The sequence below is a fragment of the Macrobrachium rosenbergii genome, chromosome 16 (assembly GCF_040412425.1).
Source record: "Macrobrachium rosenbergii isolate ZJJX-2024 chromosome 16, ASM4041242v1, whole genome shotgun sequence".
NCBI classification, from domain to species: Eukaryota; Metazoa; Arthropoda; class Malacostraca; order Decapoda; family Palaemonidae; genus Macrobrachium; species Macrobrachium rosenbergii.
The window spans coordinates 42,540,332-42,564,516 of NC_089756.1; positions in this window are offsets into that span (position 1 = coordinate 42,540,332).

The window sequence follows — 24,185 nt, forward strand, 5'->3', positions numbered from 1 at the left end:
AAAAATTATGATTAAGCAGAAAAGGCAGTTTTAAAAAAGATATCACAAAATTGTCCACTTTTTCAATAGTGAGGTGCCCATGAGCATTCTAACTCAAATATGCGCCAAGACAATAGTCACATTATAAATCTGAATATAAGATCTTTTAAGGAGCATTCAGTGATGAAGCATATCCATGCATCAGTTGCAGTCTTTGGTATTATCCAGATCTCACCATCTCTGTTTTTTTTTTTTTTTTTTTTTATTCACGGGAAGTGTGGGATGCCCCTGTGTTTTGTTACACACCAGAGAATAACCAAATTACCAGAGTTGTATTGGTAGTCATGTATTACTGACTGTTGTGTTATGGATTTCAGTGTTTCCAAAGGAGGCTTGTTTATGTATGCACACTAACTACAGCTGCAATATGATGATCAATTGATCAGCTCCTTGGGTGTGACTCGTTTGTGTGTACTCCACTCTTTATGCAACGTGTCTTCCACGGGTGGGGGTAATGAAAAAATAGCACTTTATTCCATTTATCAATCCTTCCAGATGGATCAGCCTTAATATCACAAAAATTTATCGCTAATCTTGAAAACTGAAAAGCAAATAAACACAGGGTCAGTAATAAAACACTGCTGATAAAATTAATCATGTAGACATAGAGAATAAAATTACTCAGTTATGCTTTTCCACTTAACCACTAACCCCAATTACATGAAAGTGTTCAGGCAAATCAATAAAGACTCAACACATAACACGGAACTTCTGATGCCCATTGTAGTTTTTTTTACGATATTTACATTCACGCCACCTGGTGACCCCAAACTGTGTTACTAAACTAATACCCTCTCTGACTAGTAACTGAAATTCTTTACCAGCTAAGCCGGAACCAATTTTCTATCCTCTCCTTGTAGTAAGCTGTTGTAAAATATTATCCTCTTCTATTAACAACCATGGTACAATCTTCTGCAATCAGGGCTACAGTACATTCTTGTTCTTCACCACATCAGGAATAAAATATTTCCCTAACCCAGCCATGCCTTTCATCTAAATGACAATGCTATTGAGTACTTGGTTCATCCTGCTTGGTCCAAGAGTATATTATCTGAGACTTAATGATATATTGGTCCTCTGATACTTGTGACTGATGTCTTATACTTTGCTACTAGGATATCAATTGCTTTCCATTTTGAAAATAATAGCAGGCTTCAATTAAATTGCTACTGAACTCCACGAGAGCTTTCTACCTTCATCAACTTACAGCATGGCACTGAAAACAATTAATAGCTTAATAGTGGTACAGAAGGCGCTTGCAACATTCCTATAATCCAGACGAAATTAACAGCAAAATGTCAGAATTCCACCAGATAAAGCAGCCTTGACATGAGAAAGCGCATTGAGGATATTGTTGAACACCTTCATTATTTGACCATTTCCTTTTGGGGTCACTATGAATCTCACTTTTCGACATTGTAACATACCTGCTCAAATTAACAGCCAATGCTGATTGCAAAACAATTTCTTCAACCGGTAAGATTGCAAGCCTTACCAAAAAGTTTTACTCTGAATAAAAAAAAGTACTGTTAGCTTTGGTTCTCTTAACCGTTGCAATTCTACAATCTCGAAACTTGCCAGATTAGCATGTCAGTTTTCCTTCTGATGTGCAGATGACCACTATGATAACTGATCTGGAGGCATTTCAATCACTCTGTGCTATCTTTGCTTATAATCTATTAAAAAAGAGATGACAGGCATTCTTAAAATGATGTCGTAAACACTAGAATTATTACGCAGCTATCCCAACACTTAGAAACCTCAGGAACTTTGTGAAAAAGAAACAAACCTTGGGAAACACTGAAACATGGGTAAATTCAGACTGAAGAAAAGGGAAAGCAAAACTATTAAATCCCTCTCCATTCTCAAACACATCAAACACCTCACATTTCACACAACACACATCACCACATATACACACACACACATATATATATATATATATATATATATATACATATATATACACACACACACACACACACATTAAGCTACAATTATCGCTTAATATCCAATTCACGCTACTTCGGGAATATCACCGAAGGGGAATTATAAGTGATAAATGGATTGATACCTAAGTGACTCGAACACTCGACACCAGCCCCCCCGCGACTTCCAGTCGACGTTCAAAACCGTGTAAGTGATAAATGGATTTGTACCTAAGTGACTCGAACACTCGACAGTACCCCCAGCAACTTAAACTTCCAGTCGACGTTCAGAACCACTCATAAATTGGGAACAGCATTTCAGAATTTGCTTGGCATATAGTAAGCTGTTACACGGAGCACACACTGGGGCACTGCTATCATTTAAAATGCACTGAAAGTGCGGCAGATATGCCTTGTCCTCATCAGGTCAAAACAACTCCAATTTTTCTTTTGCTGTCAAAACTTGTAGGTCAGGGGTTAATATTATCCCTAATGTTTTCATAATTCTTGTTGATTTTAATTGATTTTATCAAATTTAAGCTGTCAAGCCAAGCACTGGGTCACTTTCGGCCATTCATCACTAAAGATAGTTAAAAGAGCCAGTTGGACTGCTTGGACAGCAAAGTAAAGAGATTCAGAAAATAAAGGAGATGAAGTATAGGGATCCAAAGGTGGAACTGAGAGAAACCCCACAGTTGCTTTAAGGAGTAATCGTTAGAGAGGTTGGACAGTATGAGTCAAGAAAGGAAGCGGGAACAGACATAAAGTAAAAGGCTAAGTGGGACCTGCTAAGGGGTAAAGGGACACTGCAAACACCTTTCAGTAATACCTATAGTGCACCACGTGAGGTACACTGATGGAACGAGCCCCCTACGGGGTACAATCCTTGTAACTGATGAGGAGGAGGCACAGCCAGTTCCCTAAAATTTATGACCTAACAGTAATTGCGTGTAAAGCCTTATTGACCCCACTTGCAAAACTGAGCAAAACCCTGTCACTACTTAGAATTTTCTATTTTGGAAATGTATAATTTTTGGGAGATCGTTTCCAAACAGGTGTTACAGAACTATAACTAGCGAATCGCTCTACACACTGGATTTTGTACAGCCAGTTACCCTCTGGCATCATTCGTCGGTTCCAAGCTCCAATTATACCCTGACTGAATGTTTCATCCTCTACGCACCTGTGGACAGAAATAAATAACTACTATGTATATTTTATCGCTATACAAAAATTTGTTACCGAAGCCTATAAACAGAGATGAATGCATGTACTAATCTCACCTGACATGTGGGAGATTAGCTACCAAGAGTTGAGTGATCAAAAGCACGAAAGCAAACATAGGGCTTGGCATTACTGAAATATTGCTCATCAGTTAACCTTCACGTCGACGTAGTCACTTGTCCACAATTACCTTATTCTTTAGTCACTACCAGAAAAAGAGCAATAAAAGATAATCAATAAAGCCACCACGAGCATGATCGTGCTTAATACTTAGTTCGGAGCTTCTATCGTGTGTAACTAGACGTGCTACTGATAATTCCCTGCTACCTGGTAGTTAAGTACTATCCTCCTCGTTTGTAGTAGCTGAAAAACCTTCCCAGCAAGAGGACACTACAGCACTATTCCCTAATAATGTGAAGTATTGTACTCTTCTACTAGTAACTGAGACAATGGGAAACTGAATCATTACCTTCTCCTACTGGGAACTGAGTGCTATCTCCTACTGGGAACTGAGTGCTATCTCCTACTGGGAACTGAGTGCTACTCAGTTCAACAGTGGACTTAATACTATCAGTTTATTTTGGGGTTCTTTGTAAATTCACCTTCCACTACTACAATCCAAGAGAGGAATCCACATTCGTCATTCCTCAATCTACACCATGGCTTTAAGAATAGTTAACAGTTTGTTAATGGTACAGAAGGTAATTGGAATATTCCCATACTCCAAACGGAAGGAAAAGGAAAATGTCAACACAGACTCCAGCAAAGACAGAGGCCTTGAAATGAAAAAGAACACAGAGGATGATGTTGAATCTCTGTATTACTACACCTTTGGATCCTGTCTTTGGTCGGTATTAATCACACTTTTCCTAGTTCTAATTTACTTGCTCAAATTAACAGTTACTCCTGATTTCATAGCAATTTCCTCTACTGGCAAGACTGCAACTTTTATCAAGCTTTTCTACTGCTACTTAGAAGTACTGCTATCTTTCGTTTTTCTTACATTCGCGATAATAAAAAGCTCAAAGCTAGCCAAGTTAGTAAGTCAACTTACCTTCACTTGTGAGGATAACCAATGTGATAACTGGTCTGCCTTCAAAAGCCCCACTTTCATCATCTTCAACATTTCTATAACTCTGCTCTACTTCGGGACCGGGATTTTCACTAATCTCTCAATGAAACGTGATAACAGCCACTTTGAAGATCGTGTCCTCCACGCCAAAACTATTATGTGTTTATACTACGTATCTGCATACATACTGAGATACAGTATCTTGAATATGTATTACACTGTTGCTATAATCATTACAAAATCTTACTCAAAAGTCAAAGAGGATTTAGAAATCTCGGCAACTTTAAGGAAAACAACAAGCTCTCACCACAAACATGTGGGAAACACTGAAAGAACTTTAGCTTGGATATCCGCTTTCCCGGATGAAGAAAAATACCTTTCACTGAAACAATGGCCCATTCAGACGGATGCCCAAGGACATTACGTTTCATTAAAAGAACCATTTGAAGCTATAGCCAGTAAAGAGAGCAACTATCAAATGCCTTTTGAGAAACAAGTAGATGTTTCTCGTTCAAGTCACTGCCAAGAAACATCAGTTCTTCTGAATGCAAGGGAAAGAATCATCCAAATAAACACCTGCCAAGAATACTTCATAGATTATTTCAGCTGGCCCACGATCACTCTTATATTATATTCCATTGTCTCGATCACAGCTTTCCTGTTCCTCATCACAGCTGGAATAAAAATGTCGACGTTTTTCACCTACGAGTCCATGTCTCTCATCTGCATGAAATTCGTAATGGTCATTGGGTTCCTCTGCTTGGTTCCTGAGAATATTGTCAAAGAGGTAAGAATATTCTGAGTTTCTTGTATACTTTTACTCAATGAAAATAAACGATATACATACATACATACACACACACACACACACAACACAAATATATACATATATATATATAATATATATATATATATATATATATATATATATATATATATATATATTACATATACATACATGGAGCCTCGATGGCTAGGTCGGTAGAACAGCAGCTTCGGACTTCATAGAGGTCTGTGGCGTGGGTTAAAATCCGCAGCCGACCGGTCAGAGAGGCGGACACTTTTTTGTTCATGTAGACACCCCGGGATTATGTATGTAATCAATGGATAGGTTTGCTGAAAGCAAATGGGTGTTTCAGACTAATAGACACAAACAAAGCCACTCCAACATCTAAAAACATAACAGACACCTCACACGTCTCGAACTGTCGACCTAACCGCTCAACTCTCTTCGCTGCTAGGAGAAAGGGAGCTGGCGATTTGGTACGATACATGTACACATGCGCTACCGGAGTCTAAGCGATGTCAGGCAGGGCAGCCGATCAAGGCTAAGGTCTACCCCACCGCCAAATCAAAGTTCTTCAAAAGAAGGCATCGTGCTTACCCCATATAAAAAATGGGAAAAAGCACGTTAAACAAAGAAGATTCTACATATACATACATGTATGTGTACTTATAAATAAATAAATAAATATATATATATATATATATATATATATATATATATATATATATATATATATATATATATCCATACACATTTTACTCCTCTGAAGGGAGTAGAACCAGAAGGTTATAATACACGACATTATTTACACATTCAAATATTAAGATGGAATAGCCCATTAACATTAAATTTAGTTAACTTTGGAAATAACATACCAAAAGGGAACTGTGCATGGTAGCACATCTATCCTGACTAGAATTCGATGGGTTGACATCTGGGTGACACTGACATCATCCATTTAGCATTCAAGAGGAATAAAAATTTCGACTCAGTGGTACACAGTCCTATCGAATTCAGGTTCTGTACTTAAAGCAAAATCTATCCTTCTGACTGCAATGTTTGTATGAGTAACTATATCTGGCAACTCAACTTCCAGTCACTGAAATAAATATGATTTATCTTTCCATATGCAAGAAAGGTATTTACTAAAATTATCCATAAAATCTAATTAAATGGCATATCACTGGCATAATCATGAAGAAGACTGATTGGAAAAATTCATAAAATAAAATCGATAAAAAATGTAATCAAGAAGAAAACTGATTGGAACAATTCATAAAATAAAATCGATAAAAAAGTAATCACGAAGAAAACTGATTGGAACAATTCATAAAATAAAATCGATAAAAAAGTAATCACGAAGAAAACTGATTGGAACAATTCATAAAATAAAATCGATAAAAAAGTAATCACGAAGAAAACTGATTGGAACAATTCATAAAATAAAATAGGTAAAAAAGACAAACAAGATTTAGGACTAAAATAGACCAGTAAATACATCATAAATGTTTATATAATGGTAAAACATGAGCAAAACAAGAATTATATTTCTTCCAGACGGCCAGCTTTTGCAATGAAACTAAAAATCCCACTAGAACTGTCCATTAAATCCTCTACTTTAATTCTGGACAACCAAAATCTTGGCAGTTTTACTTGACATCTTTCATACATTCCTTTATTATGCCACAAATACACCAATAATATAGAATTCCCTTATCTAGGGAATACCTTACAGCCAAAGGGGATTGTACATGATAAGTACATCTACCGTGACCAGGATTCAACCTTGCGCCTCGTTGGGTTAATATGTGGGTAAAAGCAACATTATCCATTCAGCTGTCATGAGATGAGAATTAAGTTAGACTCGGGTATATATTCCTGAAGAATTCAGTTTTTAATTATTTTTGTTTTGCTTAGTGTGCTGTTATTTCCTATATCTCTAAATATTTAAAGCAAAACGAGAGATGGTTACGTTTTAAAAAAATGAAAAACATATAAGCATGCAAAAGGTGCTGACTTATATTGAACATCGCCATTGCTTCAAACTAATTACCAATAAAATTTCAAACACAACGTGCTAGAGTGACAAATAAAAGGTTATAAAAACGTTGCCCATGCTCGGATTAAGGATGTAGCTTTATTTTCCCCCTTTCAAAAAATTATGATTAAACAGAAAGGGCAGTTTTTATTCAAAAAGATATCACAAAAATGTCCACTTCGATAGTGAGGTGCCCATGAGCATTCTAACTCAAATATGCGCCAAGACAATAGTCAAATTATAAATCTGAATATAAGATCTTAATTAAGGAGCATTCAGTGATGAAGCAGCGCTAATCAGTTGCAGTCGTTGGTATTATTCAGATCTCACCATCTCTCAGTTTTTTTTTTTTTTTTATTCACGGAAGTGTGGGATGCCCCTGTGTTTTGTTACACACCAGAGAATAGCCAAATTACCAGAGTTGTATTGGTAGTCATGTATTACTGACTGTTGTGTTATGGATTTCAGTGTGTCCAATGGAGGCTTGTTTATGTAAGGACACTAAATGCAGCTGCAATATGATGATCAATTGATCAGCTCCTTGGGTGTGACTCGTTTGTGTGTACTCCACTCTTTATGCAACGTGTCTTCCATGGGTGGGGGTAATGAAAAAAATAGCACTTTATTCCATTTATAAATCCTTCCAGATGGATCAGCCTTAATATCACAAAAATTTATCAGTAATCTTGAAAACTGAAAAGCAAATAAACACAGGGTCAGTAATAAAACACTGCTGATAAAATGAATCATGTAGACATAGAGAATAAAATTACTCAGTTATCCTTTTCCACTTAACCACTAACCCCAATTACATGAAAGTGTTCAGGCAAATCAATAAAGACTCAACACATAACACGGGACTTCTGATGCCCATTGTAGTTTTTTACGATATTTACATTCACGCCACCTGGTGACCCCAAACTAAGTTATTAAACTAATACCCTCTCTGACTAGTAACTGAAATTCTTTACCAGCAAGCCGGAACCAATTTTCTATCCTCTCCTTGTAGTAAGCTGTTGTAAAGTATTATCCTCTTCTATTAACAACCATGGTACAATCTTCTGCAAGCAGGGCTATAATACATTCTTGTTCTTCACCACATCAGGAATAAAATATTTCCCTAACCCAGCCATGCCTTTCATCTAAATGACAATGCTATTGAGTACTTGGTTCATCCTGCTTGGTCCAAGAGTATATTATCTGAGACTTAATGATATATTGGTCCTCTGATACTTGTGACTGATGTCTTATACTTTGCTACTAGGATATCGATTACTTTCCATTTTTAAAACAATAGCAGGCTTCAATTAAATTGCTACTGAACTCCACGAGAGCTTTCTACCTTCATCAACTCACAGCATGGCACTGAAAACAATTAATAGCTTAATAGTGGTACAGAAGGTGCTTGCAACATTCCTATAATCCAGACGAAATTAACAGCAAAATGTCAGAATTCCACCAGATAAAGCAGCCTTGACATGAGAAAGCGCATTGAGAATATTGTTGAACACCTTCATTATTTGACCATTTTATGGTCATTACGAGTCTCACTTTTCGACATTGTAACATACCTGCTCAAATTAACAGCCAATGCTGATTGCAAAACAATTTCTTCTACCGGTAAGATTGCAAGCTTTACCAAAAAGTTTTACTCTGAATAAAAAAAAGTACTGTTAGCTTTGGTTCTCTTAACCGTTGCAATTCTACAAGTTCGAAACTTGCCAGATTAGCATGTCAGTTTTCCTTCTGATGTGCAGATGACCATTATGATAACTGATCTGCAGGCATTTCAATCACTCTGTGCTATCTTTGCTTATAATCTATTAAAAAGAGATGACAGGCATTCTTAAAATGATGTCGTAAACACTAGAATTATTACGCAGCTATCCCAACACTTAGAAACCTCAGGAACTTTGTGAAAAAACAAACCTTGGGAAACACTGAAACATGGGTATATTCAGACTGAAGAAAAGGAAAAGCAAAATATTAAATCCCTCTCCATTCTCAAACACATCACCACACACACACACACACACACACACACACACACACAAATTAATATATATATTCTGATACCCATATATATATTTATATTATATATATATATACTATATTCAAGTCGCTTAATATCCAATTCACGCTACTTCGGGAATATCACCGAAGGGGAATTATAAGTGATAAATGGATTGGTACCTAAGTGACTCGAACACTCGACACCAGCCCCCCGCGACTTCCAGTCGACGTTCAAAACCGTGTAAGTGATAAATGGATTTGTACCTAAGTGACTCGAACACTCGACAGGGCCCCCAGCAACTTCCAGTCGACGTTCAGAACCACTCATAAACTGGGAACAGCATTTCAGAATTTGCTTTGCACATAGTAAGCTGTTACACGGAGCACACACTGGGGCGCTGCTATCATTTAAAATGCACTGAAAGTGCGGCAGGTATGCCTCGTCCTCATCAAGTCAGAACGACTTCAATTTTTCTTTTCCTGTCAAAAATCGTAGGTCTGGAGTTAATATTATCCCTAATGTTTCCATAACTCTTGTTGATTTTAACTGATTTTATCAAATTTATGCTGTCATGCCAAGCACTGGGTCACTTTCGGCCATTCAGCACTAAAGATAGTTAAAAGAGTCAGTTGGAGTGCTTGGACAGCAAAGTAAAGAGATTCAGAAAATAAAGGAGATGAAGTATGGGGATCCAAAGGTGGAACTGAGAGAAACCCCCACAGTTGCTTTAAGGAGTAATCGTTAGAGAGGTTGGACAGTATGAGTCAAGAAAGGAAGCGGGAATGGACGTAAAGTAAAAGGCTAAGTGGAACCTGCTAAGGGGTAATGGACACTGCAAACACCTTTCAGTAATACCTATAGTGCACCACGTGAGGTACACCGATGGAACGAGCCCCCTACGGGGTACAATCCTTGTAACTGATGAGGAGGAGGCACAGCCAATTCCCTAAAATTTATGACCTAACAGTAATTGCGTGTACAGCCTTACTGACCCCACTTGCAAAACTGAGCAAAACCCTGCCACTACTTAGAATTTTATATTTTGGAAATGTATAATTTTTGAGAGATCGTTTCCAAACAGGTGTTACAGAGCTATAATTAGCGAATCGCTCTACACTGGATTTTGTACAGCCAATTACCCTCTGGCATCATTCGTTGGTTCCAAGCTCCAATTATACCCTGACTGAATGTTTCATCCTCTATGCACCTTTGGACAGAAATAAATAACTACTATGTATATTTTATCACTATACAAAGGAAGAGAAGCATTGTTACCGAAGCCTATAAGTAGAGATGAATGCATGTACCAATCTAACCTGACATGCGGGAAATTAGCTACTAGAGTTGAGTGATCAAAAGCACGAAAGCAAACATAAGGCTTGGCATTACTGAAATACTGCTCATCAGTTAACCTTCATGCCGACGCGGTCACTTATTGTCCATAATTACCTTATGCTTTAGTCACTACTGACAGTTGCATAAAAGAGTAATAAAAGATAATCAATGAAGGCACCATGAGCATGATCGTGCTTAATGCTCAGTCTAGAGCCTCTATCGTGTGTAACTAGACGTGCTACTGATAATTCCCTGCTATTTGGTAGTTAAGTACTATCCTCCTTGTTTGTAGTGGCTGAAATATCTTCCAAGGAAGAGAGCACTACAGCACTATTCTCTAATAATGTGAAGAATTGTACTCTTCTACCAGCAACTGAGACAATGGGAAACTGAAACATTACCTTCTCCTACTAGGAATTGAGTGCTATTCAGTTCAACAGTGGACTTAATACCATCAGTTTATTTTGGGGTTCTTTGTCAAATCACCTCCCACTTCATCAACTGCAACCACTACTACACTCTTAGAAAGAAATCCACATTCGTCATTCCTCAATCTACAGCATGGCTTTAAAAATAGTTAACAGTTTATTGAGGGTACAGAAGGTAATTGGAATATTCCCATACTCCAAACGGAAGGAAAAGGAAAATGTCAACACAAGCTCCAGCAAAGACAGAAGCCTTGAAATGAAAAAGAATAGAGAGGATGATGTTGAATCTCTTTATCACTGCACCTTAGGATCCTGTCTGTGGTCGGTATTGTTCACACTTTTCCTAGTTCTAATTTACTTGCTCAAATTAACAGTTACTCCTGATTTTATAGCAATTTCCTCTACTGGCAAGACTGCAACTTTTATTAAGCTTTTCTACTGCTACTTAGAAGTACTGCTATCTTTCGTTCTTCTAACATTCGCGATAATAAAAAGCTCAAAGCTAGCCAAGTTAGTAAGTCAACTTACCTTCACTTGTGAGGATAACCAATGTAATAACTGGTCTGCCTTCAAAAGCCCCACTTTCATCATCTTCAACATATCTATAACTCTGCTCTACTTCGGGACCGGGATTTTCACTAATCTCTCAATGAAAAGTGATAACAGCCACTTTGAAGATCGTGTCCTCCACGCCAAAACTATTATGTGTTTATACTACGTATATGCATACATACTGAGATACAGTATCTTGAATATGTATTACACTGTTGCTATAATCATCACAAAATCTTACTCAAAAGTCAAAGAGGGTTTAGAAATCTCGGCAACTTTAAGGAAAACAACAAGCTCTCACCACAAACATGTGGGAAACACCGAGAGAACTTTAGCTTGGATATCCACTTTCCCGGATGAAGAAAAATACCTTTCACTGAAACAATGGCCCATTCAGACGGATGCCCAAGGACATTACGTTTCATTAAAAGAACCACTTGAAGCTATAGCCAGTAAAGGAAGCAACTATCAAATGCCTTTTGAAAAGCAAGCAGATGTTTCTCGTTCAACTCGCTGCCAAGAAACAACATTGCTTCTGAATGCAAGAGAAAAAATCATCCAAATAAACACCTGCCAAGAATACTTCGTAGATTATTTCAGCTGGCCCACGATCACTCTTATATTATATTCCATTGTCTCGATCACAGCTTTCCTGTTCCTCATCACAGCTGGAATAAAAGTGTCGATCTGTTTCTCACCTACCTGAGTCCATGTCTCCCATCTGCATGAAATTTCGTAATGGTCATTGGGTTCCTCTGCTTGGTTCAGCAGCTTCGACAATATTGTCAAAGACTTTTAAGAATTTTCTGAGCTTCCCTTATACCACTCCTCAATGAAAATAAACAAAGATATACATAAAACATAACAGACACCATACATACATAAACGCTATATATATATATATATAGTATAGGCAGGGCATATATATACATGTATGTGTACTTATAAATAAATAAAAAGCATTATATAAAGAAGATATATATATACATATATATATATATATATATATATATATATATATATATATATATATATATATATATATATATATATATATATATATATATATATATATATATATATATATATATATCATGCAAACATTTTACTGCTCTGAGGGGAGTAGATCCAGGTTATAATACACGACATTATTTATACATTCAAATATTAAGACGGGAATAGCCCATTAACATTAAATTTAGTTAACTTTGGAAAGAACATTACCAAAAGGGAACTGTGCACGGTAAGCATATCTATCCTGTGTAGAATTCGATGGGTTGACATCTGGGTGACACTGACATCATCCATTTAGCATTCAAGGGGAATAAAAATTTCGGCTCAGTGTTACACAGTCCTATCGAGTTCACGTTCTGTACTCAAAGCATAATCTACCCTTCTGGCTGCTATGTTTATATGAGTAACTATATCTGGCAACTCAACTTCCAGTCACTGAAATAAATATGATTTATCTTCCCATAAGCAAGAAAGGTATTTACTAAAATTATCCATAAAATCTAATTAAATGGCATATCACTGGCTAGATCGTAATCATGAAGAAAACTGATTGGAACAATCCATAAAATAAAATCGATAAAAAAGACAAACAAGATTTAGGACTAAAATAGACCAGTAAATACATCATAAATATATTCATGGTAAAACATGAGTAAAACCAGAATTATATTTCTTCCAGACGACCAGCTTTTGCAATGAAACTAAAAATCCCACTAGAACTGTCCATTAAATCCTCTACTTTAATTCTGGACAAACAAAATCTTGGCAGTTTTACTTGACATCTTTCATACATTCCATTATTATGCCACAAATACACCAATAATATAGAATTCCCTTACCTAGGGAATACCTTACAGCCAAAGGGGATTGTACATGATAAGTACATCTACCGTGATCAGGATTCAACCTTGCGCCTCGTTGGGTTGATATGTGAGTAAAAGCAACATTATCCTTTAAGCTATCATGAGATGGGAATTGAGTTAGACTCGGGTATATATTCCTGAAGAATTCAGTTTTTAATTATTTTTGTTTTGCTTAGTGTGCTGTTATTTCCTATATCTCTAAATATTTAAAGCAAAACGAGCAATGGTTACGTTTTAAAAAAAAATGAAAAACATATAAGCACACAAAAGGTGCTGACTTACATTGAACATCGCCATTTCTTCAAACTAATTACCAATAAAATTTCAAACACAACGTGCTAGAGAGACAAATAAAAGGTTATAAAAAAGTTGCCCATGCTCGGATTAAGGATGTAGCTTTATTTTCCCCCTTTCAAAAAATTATGATTAAGCAGAAAGGGCAGTTTTTATTCAAAAAGATATCACAAAAATGTCCACTTCGATAGTGAGGTGCCCATGAGCATTCTAACTCAAATATGCGCCAAGACAATAGTCACATTATAAATCTGAATATAAGATCTTAATTAAGGAGCATTCAGTGATGAAGCAGCGCTAATCAGTTGCAGTCGTTGGTATTATTCAGATCTCACCATCTCTCAGTTTTTTTTTTTTTATTCACGGAAGTGTGGGATGCCCCTGTGTTTTGTTACACACCAGAGAATAACCAAATTACCAGAGTTGTATTGGTAGTCATGTATTACTGACTGTTGTGTTATGGATTTCAGTGTTTCCAAAGGAGGCTTGTTTATGTATGCACACTAACTGCAGCTGCAATATGATGATCAATTGATCAGCTCCTTGGGTGTGACTCGTTTGTGTGTACTCCACTCTTTATGCAACGTGTCTTCCATGGGAGGGGGTGATGAAAAAAATAGCACTTTATTCCATTTATCAATCCTTCTAGATGGATCATCCTTAATATCACAAAAATTTATCGCTAATCTTGAAAACTGAAAAACAAATAAACACAGGGTCAGTAATAAAACACTGCTGATAAAATTAATCATGTAGACATAGAGAATAAAATTACTCAGTTATGCTTTTCCACTTAACCACTAACCCCAATTACATGAAAGTGTTTAGGCAAATCAATAAAGACTCAACACATAACACGGAACTTCTGATGCCCATTGTAGTTTTTTATGATATTTACATTCACGCCACCTGGTGACCCCAAATTGTGTTACTAAACTAATACCCTCTCTGACTAGTAACTGAAATTCTTTACCAGCAAGCCGGAACCAATTTTCTATCCTCTCCTTGTAGTAAGCTGTTGTAAAATATTATCCTCTTCTTTTAACAACCATGGTACAATCTTCTGCAATCAGGGCTACAGTACATTCTTGTTCTTCACCACATCAGGAATAAAATATTTCCCTAACCCAGCCATGCCTTTCATCTACATGACAATGCTATTGAGTACTTGGTTCATCCTGCTTGGTCCAAGAGACTTAATGATATATTGGTCCTCTGATACTTGTGACTGATATCTTATACTTTGCTACTAGGATATTACTTGCTTTCCATTTTGAAAATAATAGCAGGCTTCAATTAAATTGCTACTGAACTCCACGAGAGCTTTCTACCTTCATCAACTTACAGCATGGCACTGAAAACAATTAACAGCTTAATAGTGGTATAGAAGGTGCTTGCAACATTCCTATAATCCAGACGAAATTAACAGCAAAATGTCAGCATTCCACTAGATAAAGCAGCCTTGACATGAGAAAGCGTATTGAGGATACTGTTGAACACCTTCATTATTTGACCATAGGATCCTTTTGCGGTCACTATGAATCTCACTTTTCGACATTGTAACATACCTGCTCAAATTAACAGCCAATGCTGATTGCATAACAATTTCTTCTACCGGTAAGATTGCAAGCTTTACCAAAAAGTTTTACTCTGAATAAAAAAAAGTACTGTTACCTTTGGTTCTCTTAACCATTGCAATTCTACAAGCTCGAAACTTGCCAGATTAGCATGTCAGTTTTCCTTCTGATGTGCAGATGACCATTATGATAACTGATCTGCAGGCATTTCAATCACTCTCTGCTATCTTTGCTTATAATCTATTAAAAAGAGATGACAGGCATTCTTAAGATGATGTCCCAAACACTAGAATTATTACGCTGCTATCCCAACACTTAGAAACCTCAGGAACTTTGTGAAAAAAACAAACCTTGGGAAACACTGAAACATGGGTATATTCAGACTGAAGAAAAGGGAAAAGCAAAATATTAAATCCCTCTCCATTCTCAAACACATCACCACACACACACACACATATACACATATTACACACACACACATATATATATATATATATATATATATATATATATATATATATATATATATAATATCATATATATAGGGGGAAATATTACTGATAAATTCGGATTGTATTTACCTAAGTAACTCGAATACTAGACAGATTGACCTCGACAGAGACTTCCAGTCGACGTTCAAAACCAGGCAATTGATAAATGGACGATCACAGTGACTCGAACATGACGGCCCCCCAGGCAACTTAGTTCAAAAACGACGTTCAGAACCACTCATAAACTAAACAGCATTTCAGAGATTTTTCACTCAATAACCTCTAGTTAATGGAGGCACACTATCTTTCTCTTTACTGCTATCATTTAAAATGTCACTTGTCAAGGTCGGCAGGTATGCCTGGGGCATCAAGTCAAAACGCTTCCTTTTTCTTTTCCTGTCAAAAATCAGAGAGGTCTGGAGTTAATATTATCCGCTAATGTTTCCATAACTCTTGTTGATTTTAACTGATTTTATCAAATTTATGCTGTATTAATTAGTGGGTCACTTTCGGCCATTCAGACTGCTAGTTAAAAGACTCCTGTTGGTCCGTTTGGACAGCAAAGTAAACGATTCAGAAAATAAAGGAGATGAAGTATGAGATTCTTGTTCAGGTGGAACGATTGAAACCCCTTTTCAGTTGCTTTCCGGAGTAATTGTTTCAGAGGTTGGACAGTATGAGTCAAGAAAGGAAGTCTAGAATGGACAAAAGTAAATACTGCTAAGTGGAACCTGCTAAGGGGTAATGGACACTGCAAACACCTTTCAGTAATACCTATATTGCACCATGCCTAGGCTCACTGTTTGGGGAGAACCGTTGTGTTTTTTGTATTGAATACAATCTTAACTGACGAGGAGGAGCGTCCGCCAGTTCCCTACGTTTATGACCTAACAGTAATTGCGTGTAATAGCCTTTGTTAACCCCACTTGCAAAACTGGCAAAACCTTTGACTAATTAAATTTTCTATTTTGGAAATGTATAATTTTTTCAGAGATCGTTTTCAAACAGGTGTTACAGAGCTATAATTAGCGAATCGCTCACACTGGATTTTTGTACAGCCACATTACCCTCTGGCATCATTCGTTGGTTCCAAAGCTCCAATTATACCCTGACTGAATGTTTCATTAATCTACATTACCTTTGGACAAAATAAATAACTACTATGATATTGAATTCTATTTCACTATACAAACAAGGAGCCATTGTTAATAATAAGCCTAAGAAAATAGAGATGAATGCATGTACCAATCTAACCTGACATGCGTGGAAATTAGCTACTAGAGTTGTAACGTGATCAAAAGCACGAAAGCAAACATACCATGTTTGGCATTACTGAAATACTGTTCATCAGTTAACCTTCATGGCGACGCGGTCATTTATTGTCCATAATTACCTTATGCTTTAGTCACTCCGACAGTTGCATAAAAGAGTAATTAAAGATAATCAATATAAGGCACCATGAGCATGATCATTCAAAACACCGTCTCAGTCGAAATGTAACTAAACGTGAACTGATAATTCCCTGCTAACCTGGTAGTTAAATATCCTCCTTGTTTGTAGTAAAGAAAATCTTCCCGTCCGAGAGCACTACAGCACTATTCTCTAATAATGGAAGTTTTGTACTCTTCTAAGCAACTGACACAATGGGAAACTTGAAACATTACCTTTCCATCCTAACTAGGCTATTGATTGGTATATTCAGTTCAACTGGACTCTAATTTGTTTCAGTTTTGTTTTGAATTCTTTGTCAAATCACCTCCCACTTCATCAACTGCAACCACTACTACACTCTTAGAAAGAAACACATTCGTCATTCCTCAATCTACAGCATGGCTTTAAAAATAGTTAACAGTTTGGTGAGGGTACAGAAAGGTTTTGGAATATTCCCATACTCCAAACGGAAGGAAAAAATGTCAACATAGACTCCAGCAAAGACAGAAGCCTTGTTTTGAAAAACCTCTTGGGTCTGATGTTGAATTTCTTTATCAAACTGCACCTTAGGATCCTGTCTTAGCTGGTCAGACTGTTCACACAAAACCTAGTTCTAATTTAGCTCAAATTAAAGTTACTCCTGATTTTATAGCAATTTCCTCAATAACAAGACTCCTAACAAATACCTTTTCTAAAAACCATATAAAAGTAATCTTTCGTTCTTCTAACATTCGCGATAAAAAAGCTCAAAGCTTTAGTAAGTCAACGTCGGCCTTCACTTGTGAGGATAATCAATGTAATAACTGGTCTGCATGTTATTTAAACCATGCCCCACTATAAAATCATCATCTTCAACATGATTGAAAACTCTGCTCTCTCTCTCTTCATTCAAGTAAGCCGTTTTCACTAATCTTTCAATGAAAAGTGATAACAGCCAAAGAAAGATCGTGTCCTCCACACAAAATTAAATTAATAAGTTTAAACTACGTATAAATACATACTGTCCCAGTATCTGAATACAAGTTAAGTATTACACTGATGCTATAATCATCGGCTGAGGCCTGGTCTTACTCAAAACCATAGGGTTTAGAAATCTCGGGAAGAGCGGTTAGCTGGGACCAGCCACTCAAAAGTGTTAGAAAAAAAGAAAAAAAAAAGAAAACCCAAATATCCACTTTATTCCCGGATGAAGAAAAATGCTGCCTTGTCACTGAAACAATGGCCCATTCAGACGGATGCTCTTTTTTACATTCCCGTTTCATTAAAATTCCACTTTAACTCTGCAGTAAAGTGTAAGCAACTATCAAATGCCTTTGGAAAGCAAGTAGATGTTTCTCGTTCAACTCGTGCCAAGAAACAACAAGCTTATGAAATGCAAAAGAAAAAATCAAAACAAATAAACACAGAAGAGAAAATCTTCTAGATTATTTCACCTGGCCCATCACTGCTTATATTATATTCCATTGTCACGATGTGACCTTTCCTGTTCCTCATCACAGCTGGAATAAAAGTGTCGACGTTTTTGAAGACGACACTTCCATGTCTCCCATCTGCATGAAATTCGTAATGGTCATTGGGTTCCTCTGCTTGGTTCCAGAACCATGGCACAATATTGTCAAACCTTCCTGGGGCTGGGGAATATGGCTGAGTTCTCACCCTATACCAATGTGTCAATGAAAATAAACGATATACAACATAAACATACCCCACACTACATACATACATATATGATTCGTATATTTTAATATACATATACCTACGTGTATGTGTACTTCCTATAAATAAACTCAAATTGCTCAAAGAATGGATATGCCAATAAGACCATGCATATATATAAGAAGGGGGTACATATGATATGATGCCGATACAAACTCGGCATAATAAGCATATATATATATATATATATAATATATCCCGATTATCTGCTATATATATATCCAATAGTTATCATGCCATTTACCCTCTGAAGGCCCGTAGAATCCTGGGGCTATAATACAGACATTATTTATACATTCAAATATTAAGACTGGAATAGCCCATTAACATTAAATTTAGTTAACCTTGGAAAGAACTTTATTCTCAAAAGGAACTGTGCACGGTAAGCACATCTATCCTGACTAGAATTCGATGGGTTGCCCCTCTGGGTCAGACACTGACATCATCCATTTAGCATTCAAGGGAATAAAAATTTCGAGTCAGTGGGGCCCAGGCCTATCGAGTTCATGTTCTGTACTCAAAATAATCTACCCTTCTGGGAAATGCTAGTGTTTATAAGAGTAACTATATCTGGCAACTCAACTCCAGTCACTGAAATAAATATGATTTATCTTCCCATAAGCAAGAAAGTGGTAGGTGGAAAATTATCCATAAAATCTAATTAAATGGCATATCACTGGCTAGATCGTAATCACGAACGAAAACTGATTGGAACAATTCATAAATAAAATAGGTAAAAAGACAAACAAGATTTAGGACTAAAATAGACCAGTAAATACATCATAAATATTTATATAATGGTAAAACATGAGTAAAACCAGAATTATATTTCTTCCAGACGACCAGCTTTTTGCAATGAAACTAAAAATCCCACTAGAACTGTCCATTAAATCCTCTACTTTAATTCTGGACAAACAAAATCTTGGCAGTTTTACCTGACATCTTTCATACAACGCCTTTATTATGCCACAAAACTACACCAATAATATAAAATTCCCTTATCTAGGGAATACCTTACAGCCAAAGGGGATTGTACATGATAAATACATCTACCGTGGTCAGGATTCAACCTTGCGCCTCGCTGGGTTAATATGTGAGTAAAAGCAACATTATCCATTAAGCTATCATGAGATGGGAATTGAGTTAGACTCGGGTATATATTCCTGAAGAATTCAGTTTTTAATTATTTTTGTTTTGCTTAGTGTGCCGTTATTTCCTATATCTCTAGATATTTAAAGCAAAACGGGAGATGGTTACGTTTTAAAAAAATGAAAAACATATAAGCACACAAAAGGTGCTGACTTATATTGAACATCGCCATTGCTTCAAACTAATTACCAATAAAATTTCAAACACAACGTGCTAGGTGACAAATAAAAGGTTATAAAAAATTGCCCATGCTCGGATTACCAGGATGTAGCTTTATTTTCCCCCGGTTCAAAAATTATGATTAAGCAGAAAAGGCCCTTTTTATTCAAAAGATATCACAAAATTGTCCACTTCGATAGTGGCCTGTCCCAGAGCATTCTAACCTCCTATGGCCAAGACAATAGTCACATTATAAATCTGAATATAAGATCTTAATTAAGAGAGCATTCAGTGATGAAGTCAGCGCTGATCAGTTGCAGTCTTTGGTATTATCCAGATCTCACCATCTCTGTTTTTTTTTTTTTTATTCACGGGCCCCTGCCCAGAGGATGCCCCCAGTGTTTTGTTACACACCAGAGAATAACCAAATTACATCAGAGTTGTATTGGTTCCTCATGTATTACTGACTGTTGTGTTATGGATTTCAGTGTTTCCAAAGGAACCTTGTTTATGTATGCACATGCTCACTGACAGCTGCAAAGACCTATGATGATCAATTGATCAGCTATGAGTGTGACTCGTTTGTGTGTACTCCACTCTTTATGCAACGTGTCTTCCAAGGGTAATTTAATGAAAAAAATAGCACTTTATTCCATTTATAAATCCTTCCAGATGGATCAGCCTTAATATCACAAAAATTTATCACTAATCTTGAAAACTGAAAAACAATGATAAACACAAGGTCAGTAATAAAACACTGCTGATAAAATTAATCATGTAGACATAGTGAATAAAATTACTCAGTTATGCTTTTCCACTTAACCACAAACCCCAATTACATGAAAGTGTTCAGGCAAATCAATAAAGACTCAACACAACACGGGACTTCTGATGCCCATTGTAGTTTTTACGATATTTACATTCACCCCACCTGGTGACCCCCTCTTAACTAAGTTACTAAACTAATACCCTCTCTGACTAGTAACTGAAATTCTTTACCAGCAAGACAGAGGAACCATTTTCTATCCTCTCCTTGTAGTAAGCTGTTGTAAAGTATTATCCTCTTCTATTAACAACCATGGTACATTCTTCTGCAATCAGGGCTACAGTGCAGTCTTGTTCTTCACCACATCAGGAATAAAGTATTTCCCTAACCCAGCCATGCCTTTCATCTAAATGACAATGCTATTGAGTACTTGGTTCATCCTGCTTGGTCCAAGAGTATATTATCTGAGACGTAATGATATAATGGTCCTCTGATACTTGTGACTGATGTCTTATACTTTGCTACTGGGATATCAATTGCTTCCCATTTTGAAAATAACAGCAGGCTTCAATAAAATTGCTACTGAACTCCACGAGAGCTATCTACCTTCATCAACTTACAGCATGGCACTGAAAACAATTAATGGCTTAATAGTGGTACAGAAGGTGCTTGCAACATTCCTATAATCCAGACGAAATTAACAGCAAAATGTCAGAATTCCACCAGATAAAGCAGCCTTGACATGAGAAAGCGCATTGAGAATATTGTTGAACACCTTCATTATTTGACCATTTTGTTTCATTTGAATTCATTCTTCGACATTATAACATACCTGGGAAATTAACAGCCAAAAGCTGATTGCAAAACAATTTCTTCTACCGGTAAGATTGCAAGCTTTACCAAAAAGTTTTACTCTGAATAAAAAAAAGTACTTTTTAGCTTTGGTTCTCTTAACCGTTGCAATTCTACAAGTTCGAAACTTGCCAGATTAGCATGTTTTTGTTTTCCTTCTGATGTGCAGATGACCATTATGATAACTGATCTGCAGGCATTTCAATCACTCTGTGCTATCTTTGAATATAATTTATTAAAAAGAGATGACAGGCATTCTTAAAATGATGTCGTAAACACTAGAATTAACGTCTGCAGCTATCCCAACACTTAGAAACCTCAGGAACTTTGTGGTGAAAAGAAACAAACCTTGGGAAACACTGAAACATGGGTAAATTCAGACTGAAGAAAAGGGAAAGCAAAACTATTAAATCCCTCTCCATTCTCAAACACATCACCACACACACACACACACATATATACACACACACACACACAAACATTAAGCTACAATTATCGCTTAATATCCAACTCACGCTACTTCGGGAATATCACCGACGGGGAATTATAAATGATAAATGGATTGGTACCTAAGTGACTCGAATGCCCGACAGTAACCCCCAGCGACTTCCAGTCGCCGTTCAAAACCGTGTAAAATGATAAATGGATTGGTATCTAAGTGACTCGAACACTCGACAGTGGCCCCAGCAACTTCCAGTCGACGTTCAGAACCACTCATAAATTGGGAAGAGCATTTCAGAATTTGCTTGGCACATAGTAAGCTGTTACACGGAGCACACACTGGGGCACTGCTATCATTTAAAATGCAATTAAAGTGCGGCAGGTATGCCTCGTCCTCACCAGGTCAAAACAACTCCAATTTTTCTTTTCCTGTCAAAACTTGTAGGTCAGGGTTAATATTATCCCTACTGTTTTATAATTCTTGTTGATTTTAATTGATTTTATCAAATTTAAGCTGTCAAGCCAAGCACCGGGTCACTTTCGGCCATTCATCACTAAAGATACTTAAAAGAGTCAGTTGGAGTGTTTGGACAGCAAAGTAAAGAGATTCAGAAAATAAAGGAGATGAAGTATGGGGATCCAAAGGTGGAACTGAGAGAAAACCCCACAGTTGCTTTAAGGAGTAATCGTTAGAGAGGTTGGACAGTATGAGTCAAGAAAGGAAGCGGGAATGGACGTAAAGTAAAAGGCTAAGTGGAACCTGCTAAGGGGTAATGGACACTGCAAACACCTTTCAGTAATACCTATAGTGCACCACGTGAGGGGCACTGTTGGCACGAGCCCCCTACGGGGTACAATCCTTATAACTGACGAGGAGGAGGCACGGCCAATTCCCTAGAATTTATGACCTAACAGTAATTGCGTGTAAAGCCTTACTGACCCCACTTGCAAAACTGAGCAAAACCCTGCCACTACTTAGAATTTTCTATTTTGGAAATATATAATTTTTGGGAGATCGTTTCAAAACAGGTGTTACAGAGCTATAATTAGCGAATCGCTCTACACTGGATTTTGTACAGCCAGTTACCCTCTGGCATCATTCGTTGGTTCCAAGCTCCAATTATACCCTGACTGAATGTTTCATCCTCTATGCACCTTTGGACAGAAACAAATAACTACTATGTATATTTTATCACTATACAAAGGATGAGGAGCATTGTTACCGAAGCCTATAAATAGAGATGAATGCATGTACCAATCTAACCTGACGTGAGAAATTAGCTACTAGAGTTGAGTGATCAAAAGCACGAAAGCAAACACAGGGCTTGGCATTACTGAAATACTGTTCATCAGTTAACCTTCATGTCGACGCAGTCACTTATTGTCGACAATTACATTATTCTTTAGTCACTACCGACAGTTGCATAAAAGAGCAATAAAAGATAATCAATGAAGCCACCATGAGCATGATCGTGCTTAATACTCAGTCCAGAGCTTCTATCGCGTGTAACTAGACGTGCTACTGATAATTCCCTGCTATTTGGTAGTTAAGTACTATCCTCCTTGTTTGTGGTGGCTGAAATATCTTTCAAGCAAGAGGGCACTACAGCACTATTCTCTAATAATGTGAAGTATTGTACTCTTCTACTAGCAACTGAGACGATGGGAAACTGAATCATTACCTTCTCCTACTACGAACTGAGTGCTATTCAGTTCAACAGTGGACTTAATGCTATCAATTTATTTTGGGGTTCTTTGTAAAATCACCTCCCACTTCATCAACTGCAACCACTACTACACTCTTAGAAAGAAATCCACATTCGTCATTCCTCAATCTACAGCATGGCTTTAAAAATAGTTAACAGTTTACTGAGGGTACAGAAGGTAATTGGAATATTCCCATACTCCAAACGGAAGGAAAAGGAAAATGTCAACACAGGCTCCAGCAAAGACAGAAGCCTTGAAATGAAAAAGAATAGAGAGGATGATGTTGAATCTCTTTATCACTGCACCTT